Source organism: Hemibagrus wyckioides, linkage group LG26 (assembly GCF_019097595.1).
Source record: "Hemibagrus wyckioides isolate EC202008001 linkage group LG26, SWU_Hwy_1.0, whole genome shotgun sequence".
NCBI lineage: Eukaryota > Metazoa > Chordata > Actinopteri > Siluriformes > Bagridae > Hemibagrus > Hemibagrus wyckioides.
Window position 1 is genome coordinate 15,285,266 of NC_080735.1, and position 20,903 is coordinate 15,306,168.

The 20,903-nt window shown below is 38.9% G+C and overlaps 1 pseudogene; it reads right to left on the reverse strand.

Moving 5' to 3' along the window:
* Positions 1-710: 710 nt before the first annotated feature.
* Positions 711-19,286, reverse strand: LOC131346428 (cytolytic toxin-alpha-like; annotated as a pseudogene).
* Between the last annotated feature and the right edge of the window lie 1,617 nt (positions 19,287-20,903).

Here is a 20,903-nt window from a genome sequence, read left to right on the forward strand (position 1 = left end):
CTTAAAGAAGAGTGCTGCATACAAAGTCCTAAAGTTAAAGCGGACTAGACAGCCCGGTTAATGCAATTACTATTAACCTAATACTAATACTAGTCATAATATTAAACATCATCCTCCACCTCCTCCTCCTCCTCATCATCATCATCATTTTATGCTTAATTTAGTGACCTTCCACAGTATTGCATCTTCGTGACTACAAGAACGCTTGCAGTCTAAATGACACCTGATGCTGACACTAAAACCCAAACTTTATACTGTGAAACGTTCAGGCTTTGATTTGGATATTTAAAATATAGACAAAGTCATTTCCCAAATGTTGACTTTATTACTGTGACGGTGCTGATAAGCCTCGGAGATCTCCAAATTTCTCACTGCCTTACTGTCTAAATATACTGCTGTTAGACTGTGATTCCACATTTTGCTATAAAGGAATGACTAGGGACATTTATGCCGTGATGGAAGTTACTTTCCATGACTGGCACCAAGCGCCATGGGGCGGAGCAACAAAAGGTGCCAATTCGCGTGAGACACACACTTTCAGTTTCTGCCTTGCGCTCTCCTGCTGCTTAAGTAAACCTCAAGCCAAAATAAATCATACGTTAACAACGTAAATATAGCCGACAACATAGCCACAAATCTACACACACACACATACACACGTTCCTTTCACTGGAACTAAGGGGCCAAGCCCAAACCCACAACGATTTGGAGGGGTGTCCCAAAACTTTTGGCAATATTTTATTTTATTTTTCTTCAGTTAGATCAAAGAAGCTCCGCAACAAAGAAAACGTGATCATGATTAGCTTTCAGGATATGTCTCAATATATTATAATACCTTTAAGAGATAACATATATTAAGTTCGATAACACATCATGCATTTATTTTAGCTAAAAAATAAAGTTAGCTCAGAAATGTGTCAAACCTTATTATTGTGATTATTATTACTACTATGTTTTTAGAAATTAACAGCACTTTCTACAGGTGCAGGGTATTTGCATCAGTATTTAAGAAGGATTATAAATAAGAAACTGTGTCCATTTCAACCTTCAGTTTGGTGTTAGTAGAAAGCAATGTGCTAAAAATCATTTCATCATCATTTCATCATCATTTAAAACAGAAATCCTACAATTACGTTGCTGCATTTCCGTAGCCTGGGTTTGATTCCTGGGCAGGGCGTTAACCCAGCCACTCAAAAGTTAACTTTCAGTGTTGGTTCCAAGCATGGATTAAATAGGAGGATTGTGTCAGAAAGGGCATCCGGTGTAAAACCTGTGCCAAATTGAAATGTGGACTAAATGATCTGCTGTGGTGACCCCAAACAGGGAGCAGCTGAAAGAACAACAACAATTCTGCTGTGTGCTTGCCATAGACTGCTCAAAGGAGTTCCGACACTAGCACACTTGAAAAAAGATAGGTAAAAAGACAAATCATGTCCATAAACTGTTGTAATTGTGTTATCCTTGAGCAGAATATAACAGTAATTGTCAGTGATTTTGGGGAAGATGCAAATCCTCAGATGTTGGCAGGATTGGTGACGGTGACTTTCAGATTAATATCATCCACCTATTTAAAAAAAAAGAAAGTAATCATCTGTTAATATTCCTGTTTGTTAAGTGGTAAATCTAAAATCTATTTTAATCATATATTTTATAACCTGTGACTTTGATTTCATAAGGGTTGCATTTAAAATAGTATGTCCTACAGATATGTTTCCCAAAATGTTATAATGGCAGATTTAAGGGCAGGATGTAGCTAAACATATAGGTCATAGTTAATCTCTGATGTTACCAAGCCTTTATTATCAAGCCCACACTATTCTGAGCTAGACCCTGTTTGCTTAGATCTACAATATGTATTGAGTTTGCCTTAAAATCCTTTTTAGTATATTTATCATAAAGCATGGTTAATTGTTTAAAAACATACCAAAATACCAAAATGTACAATGCTATATTTGTCAAAGACATGACTACAGTTTTAATAAAGTGTTTAATGAAGAGTTCCATGGATGGGAAAAATGACCTACTTCAGCAGTGCCAAAAGTGTTCATGAAGACGTCTCCCTTAATGTGAAGTGTAGTCACTGTGTTCACTGGTATACAATGCCTGAACTTGCAGTATTTGAGGCCATTTACCATCACCTGAATAAATAAAGTGCAAGATTATGTAATCCAAATGCTTAAAGTCTTTAAACCCTCATTTATTTTCTCAATAACATCAAACCTTATAGCATTTGGGTTTAATGAGCATGATGATATCGAAAGCTGCTCCTCGGACAAATGGGTCTACTTGTGCCTTCTCTTCATTGCCCCAAGTCTCTTTCTCACGGCTGTTAAGGACCACAGAGTCCTTGTCTTGTTTGAGCTGTAGAGCGATGTCATGAAGATACTTCGGGCCGGTCTGCAAATTTATTTCAAAGCTAAAAGAAATTGTTTTAATATTCAATTTACTGTAACAGACACCATTGAAGAAATTCAAACTAATCTGTTGCATATTGCCTTTCATTCAAACTGTCATGAAATGAATATACATTTAGCATACCAGTCACCATCTGATGGAACAACCCCTTGGAATAATAAAACCAAACCAGGTCTCAAGCCTCCAGGGATTGATCCCGAATATGGATTTCTCTGTTGTGGTTAAACATCATTCGTGTTTTAATAATAAATCTCTAATTATGTCATTACATTACCATAAACATGCAATCTTTGGGCATTTCATTAATTAATGTTACTCACAGGGTTGCAGACTGGATGTGGCACATCAGACTGGATGTCAGAAAGCTTTGTGCGTGAGATGCCAGTGTTCATTTCCTTACCAAAAGTAGATGTGCTCCAGTTCTGGAAAGAGCATATGCATACAAATTTAAACTCACATATGAAAAATACTTGCTTGTTCCTTATTTACGACATATGAAAGTGCTGTAAAGTTGATGTTAGATTACAAAGGGAAAACTATCATAGCAAAAATACAATTCCAAACTCTTACATCTCTTACTCTTGTTGATTTTACAGTGCAATTATCTATTAATGTTCAGTATACAGCCACTATTCATCACAGTATATATATATATATATATATATATATATATATATATATATATATATATATATATATATATATATATATATATATATATATACAGAAAATATACAGTATAGATACACAGAATGTACACAGTATATGTACATCTATTGCTTTAAATTGCTGATTGCTGTACCTTGTGCATGAGCAGTAGTAGTGATTGTGTTGTAGATCACAGCGAATTTCAGTTTTACTCCAAATTATTCTCTGAAGCTGCATGTCATGTTTCTAATAAAGTAATATGAATGAGCTTGGAGGGTTGTGTCCTGTGTGGTGTGTGTGTGTGTGTGTGTGTTGGTAAGTAACATTAAATTACAGTGTATTTAACTTACTTCAACAATACCAACAGTGTTCATGATGACTTTCCCAGACATTTTAAGAGTAGTCACATTCTCCACTGGTATGCTAAGATCGAACTGCCTTGAGGACCTCTGCCCATTCAGGTATATCTAGAAAGAACAGACACTGTAGGCAATTCTTTTAAATACAATTATATGATGTATGATGATGCATTCTCTTATTCGTTTAATTTCCATACTTCATAGCCTTCTGTGCTTTTCATGAAAAAGATGTCAAAGGCTGATCCTCCGGAAATTGTAAAGCATTTCAATCCTCTTTTCCCAAAAATCAAATTAAACCAAGAACTGAAGTTAAAAGTGATGCCATCACCTTTTGGTCCGGTTGCAAAATCCAACATCAATCTGTGTGTAAAAAGTAAAAACATCACATCAGAGTTAATACATAACAAGATTGAAGTCAAGATCCATATTCTATTAGATTTGATTTCCATTACTGAAAAAAAAAATTATTATTTTGTATATTATGTGATCACTAATATGAATACATACCTACAGCTTTGAGAAGCAACCCCTTGGAGGTACAAAGCCATTCCTTCTTTCAGCCCTCCAGGGATTTCCACAGTGTAAGGAATGATCTGTGGAGAGTGTAAACATATTGAAATATATGGCTTGGTGATAAAAAAAAAAATATTAGAAAACAAACACATTCTGGTCCTCTTTGCACAAAATATCAATTCTTCAATTTAAAGATAAGTATTCAGGAAGACATCTAGCTACTTCATTAATGTATTTCTTTTTACATTAAATCTAAAATTTATCTGTAAATATTGCAGCCCACCAGGCTCAACCTAATGCATATTTAATAAATAAAGAATGAATTTGTTTTATTCCATGTGTTTAATGTAATTTAGGGGTTCATATTAACCTGTTGTTACTCACAGGATTGTTGACAACATTCATAACCTCTGTCTTGATAGTAGATGGAGACCACCGGGACATGCCAATGGTGGTCAATATTTTACACCGTAGTTCATTAATGAGGATGGGTATGGAGAAGTTCTGTGGGAAAAGAAATTATGTGCCACATAAATAAATGAAAATACATGTTTACCTATTGCTTTTACCTATATACCAACAATGAGAGAAATGTTTTTTAGTAGAACATCTAAACTGCATTGTAATACCAGGAATTAAAAATTGATTTTCATATTTGAACTTTATTCTTGTTTAAAAAATAGAAAATTAGAGACTTTAGATACTTTGATAAAGGCTAGATTTTAACATGAACAGGAATTATATATAATATTTTATATATATATATATATATATATATATATATATATATATATATATATATATATATATATATATATATATATTATCTCAACTGACCCATTTGCCCACTGTGACATCGAGCTTCCCACAAAAGGTAAAGGGGACAGAATCACTGGCTTCACTCACTCCCACGTTACTAACAGCTCTGTATCGAACCCAGTATTGCTCTCTTAGCTGTAGTCCAGTCAATATGAAGATGTTCTCAGAATTTGAAGTGTCTTTGACTGTCCATTCCTCAACATCAGTTGCTGAATCAGTTGAAGGTTTTATCTTGTATTCAACTCTGAAGTGTACTGTCTTTCCAGTTGGAGATTTCGAAAGTTTCAGGGTGACTTTCCCATCACTGGTCTCCACCACAGGTTTGGGAGGTTTAGACACAGGCTGGAACTTAGGATCTGTCAGAAGGCCATTTTGATATAGTCGGATGGAGATTCCCAGATTGCTGGGGTCAGATATGGAGGCAATGATAAATTTGAATTTCTTCTCATTTTTATTGACCTTTAAAAAAGTTGTAAAAAGAGAAAGATTCTGCCTCATCTTTGCAGAAATGTCAGGAGAATTGAACCAATGCTGTGCTGCTTGGAGAAGGAAATCTCTCTCACTTGTTTGCCCCAGTATTGTAAATACTTCAGATTTCTTAGTCTTGTAGAGCTGCTAGGTAAGAGTCTTCAACATTTAGAGATGTAAATGACAAACATACCACCACATCAATGTCAGGCTGAAAACAGATGGAATTGAATGACCCTGATGACTTTGCCACTGTGAGGTCTTTCAAACCACTGGTATAGGAGCTCAATATCTCTAATTCAGATGTAATGTCATCTAACCATTTGTTCATGTTGTATGCATTGAAGGGTGATGTGTAATGGATGTTCAGGATGTCCCCCAGTGCCTTGTCCTCTTGTGTCCCACCACGAATAGCAGCACTCTGAACAGTGCATTCTTGAACGAACTTGTATAAATTCTGTGTAATGCCTGAAACTTTAGCAACCTGTCTTTTAGGTCAGGGAAATCATCCGTTATTTGTCTTTTGATCAAATCATTGCATATTCTCTCCATTTCACCCAGCTCCTCCAGCAAACTTTCTGTTTCACACACTTGACTCAAACTGATTTCTCTCACCAACTTTGCAGCCTTACTATCTAAAAGATTGAGAGGATACAGCCACACAGTCAGAGGCACACCTTTATCTTGTTGTTGCTTCATCAGAGCAGGTGCCTTCTTGTACACTTCCAGGGCTTCCTTGAATGTGGTGGGGTTTTCTTCAAGTTCAATGTCACCATAAACTGTGACACTAATATTCTCAGCCATTTCTTTTTCATCTTCAGTCATCTTTAGGGATGCTTCCCCATCTAGGGAAAGTTTAGGGATCTTTTTGACCATGGCATGAAGGTTTCCTTCAATGTCCTGTTTGTTCTTATTTTCTGCTTTTATATAATCAAACACCATGAAAACCTGAGCCCCATACAGTACAGCTGTAACCACATGAGTGGCTGTTTTCTGGTCAAATACTTGTGGATAGGTGATATTACCAAGCTCCTTCATAGTGAGCTGTTCAAATTTTGTTGTCTGGCTGTACTGCATAGTAACTCTGCACTGACGTTCTGAGGATTTGGTATCTAGAAGGTACTTGGCCGATCCTCCAACCTCCACTAATCCACCTAGGAAACTGGCTTTAAGGGAAGCTTTTATATCTAGGAGGTTTGCCTTATCACTGAGACTGTCAGAGGTAGCAAATTTCAGATGTGTTTTAGGCTTCTGATGGACATCAAGATCATCACGCAATGCATTCTTATCCCATAAAGTAACACCTGAAACAGGAAAGAAGAATATGAAATAAGAATTGACATCTGCTTTACAAATATTCATGATTTATTAAATATTTCTGATGATACATAAAAAATATAGGCTGGGCAAAATATAGGCTGTTGATTGGAGGATCGGGGTTCAAGCCCTAGCAACACCAAACTCCACTGTTGGGCACTTAACCCTCTCTGCTCCAGGGGTGCTGTATCATAGCAGCCCCAGCGCTCTGACCCCAACTTCCTATTCTGAGATATGTGAAGAAAAGAATTCCACTGTGCTGTAATGTTTGTGTGGTGATAAAGGCTTCATGCCCTCAGTTCCAACACAAACTGACTAAAATTAAATGTAACTATAAATGGATAAGTTAATGTATGCATTTTGTGTAATACGGCTATAAAAGATTCAGCTTTGTATTGGTAACAGTAACTCCATCATCATCAGGCTCCATCACACCACCCTTTTATCTTTTCCAATAATATCACTCTGCCAGGTGTATTCTTCCTTACTAACACCACCAGGGAATCAAGAAATACATTTGTATGTCTAATATTTTTTTTCCAATTTATGTTATTTTATACTTTTATACTGATAAATTATGTAATATTTTATCAAATACTCATCTGCCTGTTTCAGCCCACATATGGCAGTGACTATATGCTTAGGAAATTCAAGTCAAAAGGTTTGATTTTTTCAAACGTTTCTAAGGTATTATTACTGACCACTATCTTTAGACAGCAAATAGATAATTAAACGAGGATTATGTAAACTGCACCTGGAATAAAGGAGTCGCTCCGGCAATCATACAACATTCCAGGATACAGAGGCCTTCCCAGGGCAGCTACTTCCATACATCTGGATTCCATGACTGTTGCAAAAGAAAGGAAAAGACCAGAAAATGAGAAAAGTAAGATTGGAAACGACATAAAACTGTTAATGATGAAAGCTGTAATCTCAAGTTAACGTAATAATTAAGGTAAAAATTTCTAGTAACCTCTTTATTTTGGCCAGGATCGTAGTGGATCAGGACCTTTAACCTATGCCAGAATAATAAGGCAAGAAGCATCACAGCCACCATGCACACACATTCAAACACTCATTCACACTTCTATACAATTTTTCTTAGCCAGTCCACATACTGTCATGTTTTTGGAAGGTGGGGTAGGTGGGATGTTTTGGGAGGAGCCTGGAGAACCCAAAGGAAATCAACATGAACACGGGGGATAATTTGCTCAGAAACTCCACACAAATAGTACGTAGTAGATTTATAACTTGTTGCAGTAAGATAATGATGGACTGGGCTCATTAAAATGATCATGAATGCAGGTCAGATAAACCATGTGAACTAAATCTGGTCATCTAAACTATTTTTAACTAAAATATCATGACACTCAGGTACCCCCCCTCTCTTTACAGTGCTGACTGACTTCAGGACAGCAGACAACTTCAAGCCACCATCTAATGCCTACAGAGGCCTGCTCTCCCAGCCACAAGCACATCAGGGTAGTGGTCATGGCCTCAGCCTAGCATACCTTCATCCTGGGCCTTCCAGGGATGGAGCACCATAACCCACAGCTGTCCTGGACAGACAGGCAACTCACTCACTGGTCTAACTGTTACCTCAACCACTGCATCTGCATGCCTAGGCTTATGCCAACCTCCATCTCAGTCAAGAGCTGAGAAACCCATTGACAATGCCATATACTAGGGGTGCTCCAATCAGGATTTCTGTGGCCGATCGCCGATCTCTGATCACTAGAAGCTGTATCAACCGATACTGATACTGATACAGATTACAGGGTCTATTTCAAGCCTTATCATATAGTATTATTTATTAAAGTATATTTAACAACAATGTAAATTAAGTATTGAAGTTACGAGAAGAGGAATATCATGAATTGATAACTGTATTTATTGGCAAGCAACATGTGCAACATGTTAACTTAAAACATAGCAGCCTGTGCTTGGTTAGTAATTGGGAGCTTAGAGCTGGACAAATACAACTTTCCTGTAGATTATATAAAAATAAATAAAATAACAGACAGAACAAACAGAGTCTGCCTAGAAATTAAATGATGTTATGTTGTCCTTCATAAGGCTGTGGCCATGTGTAAACACTGTGGTATAACTCAGGGGCGTTTCTAGGATTTGATGTCCTAGATGTCCAGACTGTAATGTCTTAGTGCTTTAACAGTTCATATTTTATTTAGATTTTTCTTTAGGCTTATTTAATTTAAGGCTTTTGTACATATTGGGTATGGAATAATATTCAACCTTTATATGACATCCTACATGTCAGGGGTTTTCAGAACCAAAGACAGTGGGCCTCCTTTTTGACACAACATACATTTGTTAGCCGACGTTTATCAACTGTGTTAACATTAAATATTAAAAGTTAGACTTTTATCTCAGTAATAAGAGCCTAGAGAGGCCATGTGATATTATTATTATTTTTGCTTTTGTTTTCTTGTGATCTCGACTTAATTTTCTCGTGATCTCGAGATAACAAAAGTTGTTTTCTTGTGATCACGACATAATCAGAACCGCGGTGAAGTTAGTTTGATATTCAGACATTAGACAGACATTCGGAAGCGCTAGTTTAGCGACCATCGACAAATTTCTGTACGACTGAAATGTGGTACTTGTTACTTAACTGACTACGTTCCCCAGTTATTCTAATTTCTTCTTAAATATACATATGGCATGTGGCATTGCAAAGAGCATTTGTTTATTTATAAATAAAAATTGAATTAATTGATAGTATTGATTATGTATCATGTGAATTAATTTGCTATTATTAATTAATTTTTTAATAAAAAAAAAAAACTATTTCTTCATTAGCTTCTAGGTCATGTGACCCTGTGACCCAAAAGTAGTACTAAAATAATCTACTTGGACACCTCCACAAGGTACACCTCTTTGTATCCCAAAGAATCTCTTCTTTAATTTTTATTTAAAAAAACACTATTTCTTTAATAGCTTCTATGTCATGTGACCCTGTGACCCAAAACTAGTACTAAAATAATCTACTTGGACACCCCCACAACGTACACCTCTTCTTATCCCAAAAAATGTCTTCACTGATTTTTCATTTGCTTATTTTCTTTATTTGTTTAACTCCTTTCTTATATAAATAAACAAGTCATTTTTATCACAATTACACACCATTTTTTATTGTTATTACACAATAGTCTTCTTAAACACACAAGCAGCATTTCCATATTTTTTTTTCTGGCTGTTTGAAGCTGCAAAGTGACACAGTGGACCTGTTATATACATACATATACACACATACACTTATATTACACACACACACACACACACACACAGTGTCTCACAAAAGTATGTACATTTGTGAGCCTACTCCAGTGGCTTCACAGGTTGCCACTGGAGTCCTCTTCCACTCCTCCGTGATGACATAACAGAGCTGGTGGATGTTAGAGACCTTGCGCTCCCCCACCTTCCGTTTGAGGATGCCCCACAGATGCTCAATGAGGTTTAGGTCTGGAGACATGCTTGGGCAGTCCATCACCTTTACTCTCAGCTTCTTTAGCAAGGCAGTGGTCGTCTTGGAGGTGTTTGGGGTCATTATGTCCTTAGTCTGCTTGTCTTCAGCAAACTGTATGCAGACTTTGTTGTGCATCATCTTTAGTAGAGGCTTCTTTCTGGGATGACAGCGATGCAGACCAATTTGATGCAGTGTGCAGTGTATGGTCTGAGCACTGACAGGCTGACCCCCCCACCTCTTCAACCTCTGCAGCAATGCTGGCAGCACTCATACGTATATTTCCCAAAAACAACCTCCAGATATGACGCTGAGCACATGCACTCAACTTCATTGGTGGACCATCTACTTATAGCCTAGGCCATCTTTATGTAGAGCAACAATTCTTTTTTTCAGATCGTCAGAGAGTTCTTTGCCATGAGGTGCCATGTTGAACTTCCAGTGACCAGTATAAGAGAGTGTGAAAGCGAAAACACCAAATTTAACACACCTGCTCCCCATTCACACCTGAGACCTTGTAACACTAACGAGTCACATGACACCGGGGAGGGTAAATGGCTAATTGGGCCCAATTTGGACATTTCCACTTAGGGGTGTACTCACTTTTGTTGCCAACAGTTTAGACACTAATGTATTGTGTATTGAGTTATTTTGAGGGGAGAGCAAATTTACACTGTTATACAGGCTGTACACTCACTATTTTACATTGTAGCAGAGTGTCATTTCTTCAGTGTTGTCACATGAAAAGATTTAATTACAAAAATGTGAGGGGTGTACTCCTCATATATATATATATATATATATATATATATATATATATATATATATATGTATTATATATAATAATATATTTATATATATATATATATATATATATATATATATATATATATATATATATATGTATATATATATATATATATATATATATATATATATATATATGTATATATATATATATATATATATATATATATATGTATGTATATATATATATATATATATATGTATATATATATATATATATATATATATATATATATATATATATATATATGTATATATATATATATAAATCAAATTATTTCAACAGGTCCAGTGTGGCACTTTGCAGCTTCAAACAGCCAGAAAAAAATATATGGAAATGCTGCTTGTGTGTTTAAGAAGACTATTGTGTAATAACAATAAAAAACGGTGTGTAATTGTGATAAAAAATGACTTGTTTATTTATATAAGAAAGGAGTTAAACAAATGAAGAAAATAAACAAATGAAGAAAAATCAGTGAAGACATTTTTTGAGATAAGAAGAGATGTACCTTGTGGGGGTGTCCAAGTAGATTATTTTAGTACTAGTTTTGGGTCACAGCATCACATGACGTAGAAGCTATTAAATAAATAGTGTTTTTTTAATAAAAATTAAAATAAAAATAAAAGAAGAGATTCTTTGGGATACAAAGAGGTGTACTGTCACAGGCACGCCAGACCCAACCCCTCACCAGCGCACTCAGTCACCCGAATACTGACTGAGTTCACCTGCACCTCATTAGTTTCTTACCTCCACTCCTCTATTTAAGAGCACTCTCTCCACTTCCACCCCATCTGGTCTCGTTTGAGAAACTGACTATATGCTTCGTTTCCATACGTTAGCTTTAGCTTCTGAGCTACCCTTATTTCTACGATTGAGCCCCAACTGCTATCTTCCCCTTCTCACCTCGGTTGCTGCTCTCTCTAACTCCACTCATCTCCGTGCACAGCGTTTCCATCTCCATCTCGCTCCGGCTTCCAGATTCCATCTCACTCAGCTGAGTATTCCTCTCTCTCCTTTCTCCACCCGTATTCAAACATCAATAAACGTACCCCTTCCTGGGTTTAAACCTGCCCTTATCTGCTCATCTCTGGTGTTTCGTGATGTGTACCTTGTGGAGGTGCCCAATTAGATCATTTTGGTACCAGATTTGGGTCACAGGGTCACATGACTTAGAAGCTATTGAAGAAATAGTTGGTTGTTTTTAATAAAAATAAAAGAAGACATTTTTGGAATAACAAAGAGGTGTACCCTGTGGAGGTGTTCAAGTAGATCATTTTGGTACTAGATTTGGGTCATAGGGTCACATGACCTAGAAGCTGTTGAAGAAATAGGTTTTTTAATTAAAAAATAAATTAATAATAGCAAATTAATTCACATGATACATAATTAATATCAATTAATTCAATTTTTATTCATAAATAAACAAATGCTGTTTGCAATGCCGCATACCATATGTATATTTAAGAAGAAATTAGAATAACTGGGGAATGTAGTCAGTTAAGTAACAAGTACCACATTTCAGTCGTACAGAAATTTGTCGACGGTCCCTAAACTAGCGCTTCTGAATGTCTGTCTAATGTCTGAATATCAAACTAACTTCACCGCGGTTCTGGGGTTATCTCGAGATCATGAGAAAACAAAAGCAAAAATGAGGGAACTGAAGCACAGCTTTACCACCTCACCTATCCTTGACCACCCTGACCCAGAATGCCTGCTTGTGGTGGAATTGAATGCCTCCTGTTGCAGCATAGGGGCTGAACTCTCTCAATGCTATAGAGAGTCCCACAAATTTTTTCTTTGTGCCTTTTTTCTCATGGAAGTTGACGCCAGCAGAGACTAACTATGATGCTGGGAACCGTGAATTGCTTTCAATTAAGGAAGCCTTGGAGGAAGGAAGACATTGGTTAGAAAGGACCCATCACCCATTTTAAGTAGTCACTGATCATAAGAACCTTGAATATATCAAGAGTGCCAAGTGTTTGGTGGGCCCTATTTCAATTTTGTTGTCACTTACCACCCAGGTACCAAGAGTGTGTGTGTATGTGTGTGAGAGAGACAGAGAGTTTTGTACAGTTCAGTTCTCTTTAGTCTTGTACAGTTCTGGGTATATGTGCATGTGTGTGAGTGTGTGTGTGAGAGTTTTTTGTGCAATTCAGTCCTGGGTGTTGAGAAGCCTGACGGTTTGAGGAAAGAAACTGTTACGCAGTCTGGTTGTGAGGGCCCGAATGCTCCGCTACCTCTTTCCAGATGGCAGGAGGGTGAAGAGTGTGTGTAAGGGGTTTGTGGGGTCATCCACATTGCTGTTAGCTTTGCAGATGCAGAGTGCAGTGTAAATGTCCATGATAGAGGGAAGAGAGACTCCGATGATCTTTTCAGCTGTCCTCACTATCCACTGAAGGGTCTTGTGATCCGAGATGGTACAGTTCCCAAACCATGCAGTGATGCATTCAAGATTCAAGGATTCAAGAAGCTTTATTGTCATTTCAACCACATATAGCTGACGCAGTACATAGTGAAATGAAACAACGTTTCTCCAGGACCTGGTGCTACATAAACATACAACAAGTTCAGCACAAAACAACACCACAGAGCTAGGACAGAAGCAGCTGTTCAGGATGCTATCGATGGTCCCACTGTAGAACACAGTCAGGATGGGGGAAGGGAGATGGGCGAGAAGAGATCCACCAAGCACTACAGTAGGAGGAGCCACCACCCGAATGCCCCCCACACAATACATATTCCCTACTCTATGACAACGCATTATAGAGTGGGTGCACACTGCCCTCAGTACCCGCCACCCAGGCATTCAGAGAACCACACAACTACTCTGCAATACATTTTGGTGGCCTTCCCTGGCTACTGATGCAAAGTATGCGCCACCTGCGCCCAAGTCTGTACCCCTCGGTGGCTACCTGTAGGCGTCCTTGAACCTCTCCTAGTACCCTGACACCCATGGACTCATGTGGCAGTAGACTTTGTCACTGATCACTTCTCCAAGGGTTGCAAACTTATCCCACTGAAAAAACTTCCCACAGCCATGGAGCCACAGCCTTCTTTGAACATGTATTGTATACTCTGTGGCATTCCAGAGCATATAGTCTCTGATCGAGGAGTACAGCTCACCTCACACATATGTAGAGCATTCTGTCACCAGTTGGACATCAGTGTCAGCCTCACCTCCAGGTACCACCCCCAGTCGAATGGCCAGGTAGAGAGGTTTAACCAGGAGTTGGGATGTTAACTGCAAACCTATTGTAGCAGAGAACAACAGCAGTGGAGTGATTTTCTCCCCTGGGCTGAGTATGCACAAAACTCACTCACCCACTCTTCTTCTGGCCTTACGCCTTTTTAATATATACTAGGCTTCCAACCCCTCATGTTCCCATGGTCAGGAGAATCCTCTGAGGTACCGGCTGTGGATGATTGGTTTCACCAGAGCCAAGAGGTATGGGACAGCGCAAATGTATGCTTCCAATGAGTGGCTAACCGAAGGAGATGCCAAAATCCACCATACTGTATAAGCCAGGACAAATGGTTTGGCTATCAACCAAGAATCTATGTCTGAAACTCCCATGTCATAACTTGAGCCCCTGCTACATCGGCCCATTCAAGGTCCTCCAACAAGTCAACCTGGTTACTTACCCTCTTTCCTCACCTCTCTTCTCAAGCCGGCCATAACCAACAACCCCACAGCCCCTGACACCACACCGCAACCACCCCTAGAAATTAGATAGATAGATAAATAAAGTAAGGTAGGAATATAACAAAAAATACTAAATACCCAAATTTAAATTTATCAAAATATAACAAATAAATAACAAATAACAAAATATAACAAAAATATAACAAAAAAATATAACAAATAACCTGTAATAAATACAACCACCTCAGTTTGTCAGTGGAGCAGGGCAGTGATAGCACTGATGTCAGGTTGTCCAGTTCTATAATACACGCTTTTATTTCAAGCCGGCTTGATTATTGTAATGCCTTCTATGTTGGTGTTGGCCAGGCCTCGATTGCAAGGTTGCAACTGGTCCAAAATGCTGCTGCACGTTTTTTAACGGGAACACATAAACGTGAACACATAACTCCTGTCTTAGCGCCCTTACACTGGATCCCTGTGCAGTTCAGGGTCAAATTTAAAGTACTGTTAATGGCCTACAAAGCCCTGAATAATTTAGCATCTCAATACATTTCTGACCTTTTAAAGCCATATAGTCCAGCATGGTCTCTCAGGTCTGGTGAGCAGCTTTTACTTACAGTACCAAAATCTAGGATGAAGAGTCGGGGTGATAGTGCCTTTTCAGTGGCAGCCCCAAAGCTTTGGAATGAGTTGAACATCAATGCTGAATGCTGTACATCAGGCAGGCCCTGACTCTTCCTATTTTTTAAATCTCACCTTAAGACCTTTTTATACACATTGGCATTTAATACAGAGTGATGAGGTATTCTTCTCCCTGTTTTTTTTATTATTTTATTATTATTGTCTGTTTTTATTGTCTGTTTCTATGTCTGTAGCTATTTTAGAATTGTACAGCACTTTGGTCAACTAAGTTGTGTTAAATGTGCTTTAAAAATAAATTTGACTTTGACTGACTTCTGAGTTCACAAATGTGCCTGCCTTTCTGATCAGCTTGTCCAGACGTGAGGCGTCCTTCTTCTTGATGCTGCCTCCCCAGCACACTGCCGTATAGAAGAGGGCACTCATCACAACAGTCTGATAGGACATCTGCAGCAACTTTTTGCAGATGTTAAAGGATGCCAGCCTTCTAAAGAAGTACAGCCGGCTCTGTCTTCTCCTGCACAGTGTGTCTGTGTTGGCAGTCCAGTCCATTCTATCATCCAACTGTACTCCAAGGTATTTGTAGGTCTTAACAAACTCCAAGCAGTCACCGTTGATAGTCACAGGCTCCGGTTGAGGCCTGGGCCTCCTGAAGTCCACCACCATCTCCCTGGTCTTTTTAGTGTTGAGGTGCAGATGGTTACAGTCGCACCAAGTCCTGTATCAGTTTTCTGTACTCCTCCTCCTCTCCCTTCCTGATACAGCCCACGATAGCAGTGTCATCCATGAACTTTTGCACATGGCAGAACTCCGATGTGTACAGGGTGAACAGGACCGGAGAGAGCACAGTCCCTTGTGGTGCTCCCATACTGCTGACCAGGTAGTCTGTGATCCATGCGACCAGGTGTCAGCTTACTCCCATCTCTGTTAATTTATTTCTGAGGAGCAGTGGCTGGATGGTGTTGAATGCACTGGAGAATTCCAAAAATGTAATTCTCACAGCCCCGCTGCCACTGTCCAGGTGAGAGAGGGATCTGTGTAGCATGTAGGTAATGGCATCCTCCACTCCCACCTTCTGCTGGTATGCAAACTGCAGAGGGTCAAGGGCATGGAGGACCTGTGGCCTAATGTGATGTAGCAGCACCCACTCCAGTTTCTTCATTATGTGAACGTGCTGAAGCCGGGTAGTTCCATGTTAGCATCTGGAATGCTAGACGTTAGCCACGTTTTGTAGAAGCACAATAAACTGCACAGATTTTATCATTCTTTTATCTGTTTTCCATGATTACAGAAGGTACTGAAGGCTTATATCACCGCTTCTTCACTAGCCACTTAGCCTTTAGCTTAGCACTGGCTCTGCAGCTGTGATACCGCCTCCTCACCTCATCAGGTAAATGGGAAACCATGCCGACGGGGGACTTTTTCAGAGCAAGTAGTTGGTTTTTCAAATAAACGAGTTTTGGCTTGTGAAAATCCATATCCATAAGATAGATAATCAGATGCACACACAAAAAAGCACACACAAAAAGAAAAACACAGAAAAAAAATGCCCTTTTGGATTGCTTGCCTAGCTGACTGTTTTGCCTTTGCCTGCCATTTTTGCTCTGTTTGCCTGGTTTATTAAATATCCATTATTCGCATATGAATCCTGCTAATCCTTCATTACATTATGTTTAGACTATGGTGTGCCCAGGCCATCTTTGCATGTGCAATAAACGTTCTCTGCATTATTCCATGGTTGTTAGTCTCCCGATTCTTCAGTCATCTTACCTCTGGTGAAACTGTTTTGATATCCAGAAAGATTGACAGCAGTTCCTGGTGTTGTTGGCAGAATAGGACATGTGCTGTAATGAATCAGATGATCCTCACCTCTCTGATCTGGTAATCTTGTTTCCCATGATCCTGAAGAACATATCAGCATGAGTGAGTGAGGTATCCTATCAAAAACTCTTTACAACATCAGCGGTACATGAAGAGGTAGAAATGCAAGTCTCACTAGTGTACTATCTTCTTTCTGGGTTAGGTTATCACCCCAGAGGGAGTGTCAGTGGACCAACTGGGTGGTGGCCATAGTTTGGCCCACTCCTAAAACCATCAAGAAACTCCAACACTTTCTTGGCTATGCTAATTTCTATTGCTGCATCATTCAGCAATAAGCATCTCACTGACTGGAACATCACTGCTCCAGCTGACCTTCACTTCAGCCCCAGTCTTTAAGCTCCCTGACCCAACCAGGTCCTTTGATGTGGAAATGGATGTCTGTAAGACCAGGATGAAGCCATACGTTTCCAGCATATTGCTAATAAACACAAGTTTTATCTTGTCACCTTCTTTTCATGGAAGCTGTCAGCTGCTCAACAGAATTACAACATGGTGTTACTTCCTCCGCTCCGATAACTCAGTGGCATGCTATGAGTTACTTTGGATGAAAAAAAAGGATGAGACAGACAAAGTTAGCCGATGCATGCCATTTACTTTCCTCCGTGGCAGATAAGATTGTCAGGATACAGCTCAAAATTTATTACTAGTTAGGGTTTGGTTTATGTGTTGTGGCCCAGCACTGGCCCTGTGCTGGCCCACATCTGGCCCACCTCTGGCAAACCAGACATGGGCCGCCAAAGGGCCGCCATTCTTTGTGGTATGTGGGGCAAGTGTAAGTGCATTATGTGGGCCAAATCTGGGCCAGACCTGTTTTGCTATGTGGGAAGCTTTTATCTCTCTGCTCTCCAAACTAGATGAACCACGTGCATACACACACACACACACACACACTTCCGAGCACATTGTTCTGCACGACGCTACCCATAATGCATTTCACTCAGGACTACAACCCCCTGTTGACAGTTGTCTTAAAGCAACAGCTCTTACTTTTCCCCACTCCCGCAACAATGGGCAACTGGGAGCTGATGGAAATAGAACTGGTGCTGGCCTCAAGCCAAGGTTCCAAGAAACCTGCATTCAGGCAAATTGTTGCTGCTGTCCACACCCCAATGCACATCGTCTCACTCAGCCACATTGCAAAATATGTGCTCTTTTTTTTTTTTTACAGTGATTTGATGAAACCAAGCCTTTGTTCATGCTACTGTCTATCTGCTTGTTTGTGTGTGTGTGTGGGGGGAGTTTGTGGTGACCATGTTTGTAGGAAGCCCCCAAACCCCCCACCCTAAAACAAATGTAATGTTTGGAAATATAAAATACAGTACTGCAGAAGTCATAAAATAACAATTAAATTGTGTTCATAAAACAATTTAGGTGCATAGGACCTTTGCTGTATATACAGTATATGTATGTATATGTATATATGTATGTATATGTATATATCCATACTGTATGCCCACAATATTGCAGTCTAAACTGAACTTAGGATCATTTATCCAATGACAAGGTGTCAAGACTTTTGGATTTACACCATTTAAAAAATGTTAGTTTAACACTCTTGAGCTTTTACTGTTAATCCGTAATTATAAGTGGATAACATCTTGACTAATGTTCATCAGATGTAAATATACTGTGAGGGCCATTTGTTTCAGTTACTATTATGAATATTATAACACATGGAAATGAACATATGACAACAAACAGCTTCATAATCACTAAAATTTCTGAAAGAAATAAAAGAAGTAAAGATTTTACAAATTCTGCTATGAGTGGAACTGTACACGATGTAGCTCATCAAATCAAAGCCACTGAGACTGTAGAAAATGTCAGGATCCTAACGTTAGCTATGACAATCATATAAACTATACCTGGAATAAAGGAGTCTCTGCAGCATTCATACAGAATGCCAGGCATTGATTTTCTCAAGGCAGCTATTACCATGGAGCTGGATCTGATGACTATGGCAAAATAATGACTACATCAACATATTATGTTTTTTCGTTTCTTTTTGGAATACAAGCAGTGAAATTTCAGTTTAGAAATATTTGAACTGTATATAGGGAAGTTGGGTAATTATAAGTATATTGGTATATTGTTAATATTTATGTAACATTAGTCACCTTAGTTAATATAACATTAGTCACACATTCGCATTTCCTATTACAAAACATGCTTTATTTTAATAACTTTAATCAAATCGCACACTCATTCTTACACGATTTCATCACGTAATATTAAGAGCGTATCTTACCGTTGGTTAAAACATCAAGGACGATCTGGCCTGTTAAAATGAAACCAAAACAAGGCGTGGATTTCAGACACGCACACACACACACACACACACACACACACACTCTGTAAATGTAATGCCACCAGATGGCACCAACGTTCCTAGTTTGAATAACGACTCTCTGAAGTGGAACACACACACACACACACACACACACACACACACATATACACTCTGTAAATGTAATGCCACCAGATGGCACCAACGTTCCTAGTTTGAATAACGACTCTCTGAAGTGGAACACACACACACACACACACACACACACACACACACACATATACACTCTGTAAATGTAATGCCACCAGATGGCACCAACGTTCCTAGTTTGAATAACGACTCTCTGAAGTGGAACCTTTCATATTTAAGCAAATATATTTTATACATTTAATCAAACGTAGGCAGAATTAGATTCAAAGAATTTAGACAGAATTTAGGTACATAATTCCATTGTTCCTTCTGTCATATTTCCATCACAACACACCTTGATGTATTATTCAGAAACCAAAGATTAAGATTAAGAGGGTTTGGCTGTTTAAGATTAGAGCTGGAATTAATCACTGCAGAGGCATCCATGATGTCATTTATTCCTAAAACACAATTTCATACTTTTGGCTGATCAGCATACCACAAGTGATCTCTCACTTTGCCAGAAATAACACTGTTTATAGCTGTTTACACAGGTAAAGTTAAGTTGCCAGTGGAAACTTTCATAGTAAAGGCTGACTTAGACGACCACCTTTTGTCAAACCCAAACCACCCTCAACCACCCCGTGGCTCAAATAAACTGTGAGGATCCCCCGGATCTTGCTCATTTACAAGCACAGGCATTTCCCAGAGAAACAGGAGGGGCACCCGGGGAAAGCCAATTGTTGATCCACAGGAAGCGACAAGACCCCACACTGTCTCTCTGTTTCCTCCACATACTCATACACATTCACAGCTGTACAGACCATTAGTCAGTCACAGACAGTTATTTTTATATGGCAGAAAAACACACATTTGGCATTTTAAAGAATGGCATTTCACCTCCCAAAGCTGGACCACCAAAAGCCCTTGTTCAGTAAAACTGAGTAAAGCCTCACTTTGCTCTCAAAACAGCCTGAGTTCTTAATGGCATGGATTCCACAAGATGTTGGAAATATTCCTTTGAGATTCTGCTCTATGCTACGAATCTCCCGTTCTGCCACATCCCAAAGGTGCTCTATTAGATTCAGATCCAAAGGCACTGGAAGTGCCACAGAAGTACAGTGAACTCATTGACTTTCAATGGTTCATAAAACCAGTTTGAGACATGGTGCATTATCATGCTGGAAGTAAATTGTGGCCATGAATGGATACACAAGGTCAGCAACGATATTGAAATAAGCTGCAGCATTAGCTGCAGCAAGAAAACATTCCCCACACCATTACACCACTTCCACCATCATGGACTGCTAAAACAGCAGGTTGGGTGCATGGATTCATGCTTTTGGTGCAAAATTCTGACCCTACCATCTGTGTGCCTCAGCAAAAATAGAGATTCATCCGACCAAGTGATGTTTCTCGGCGTTCTGTTCTTGGCTGAAAATAACGGAACCCAACATTGGGTTTCTGCTGTTGCAGCCCGTCTGACTTAAAGT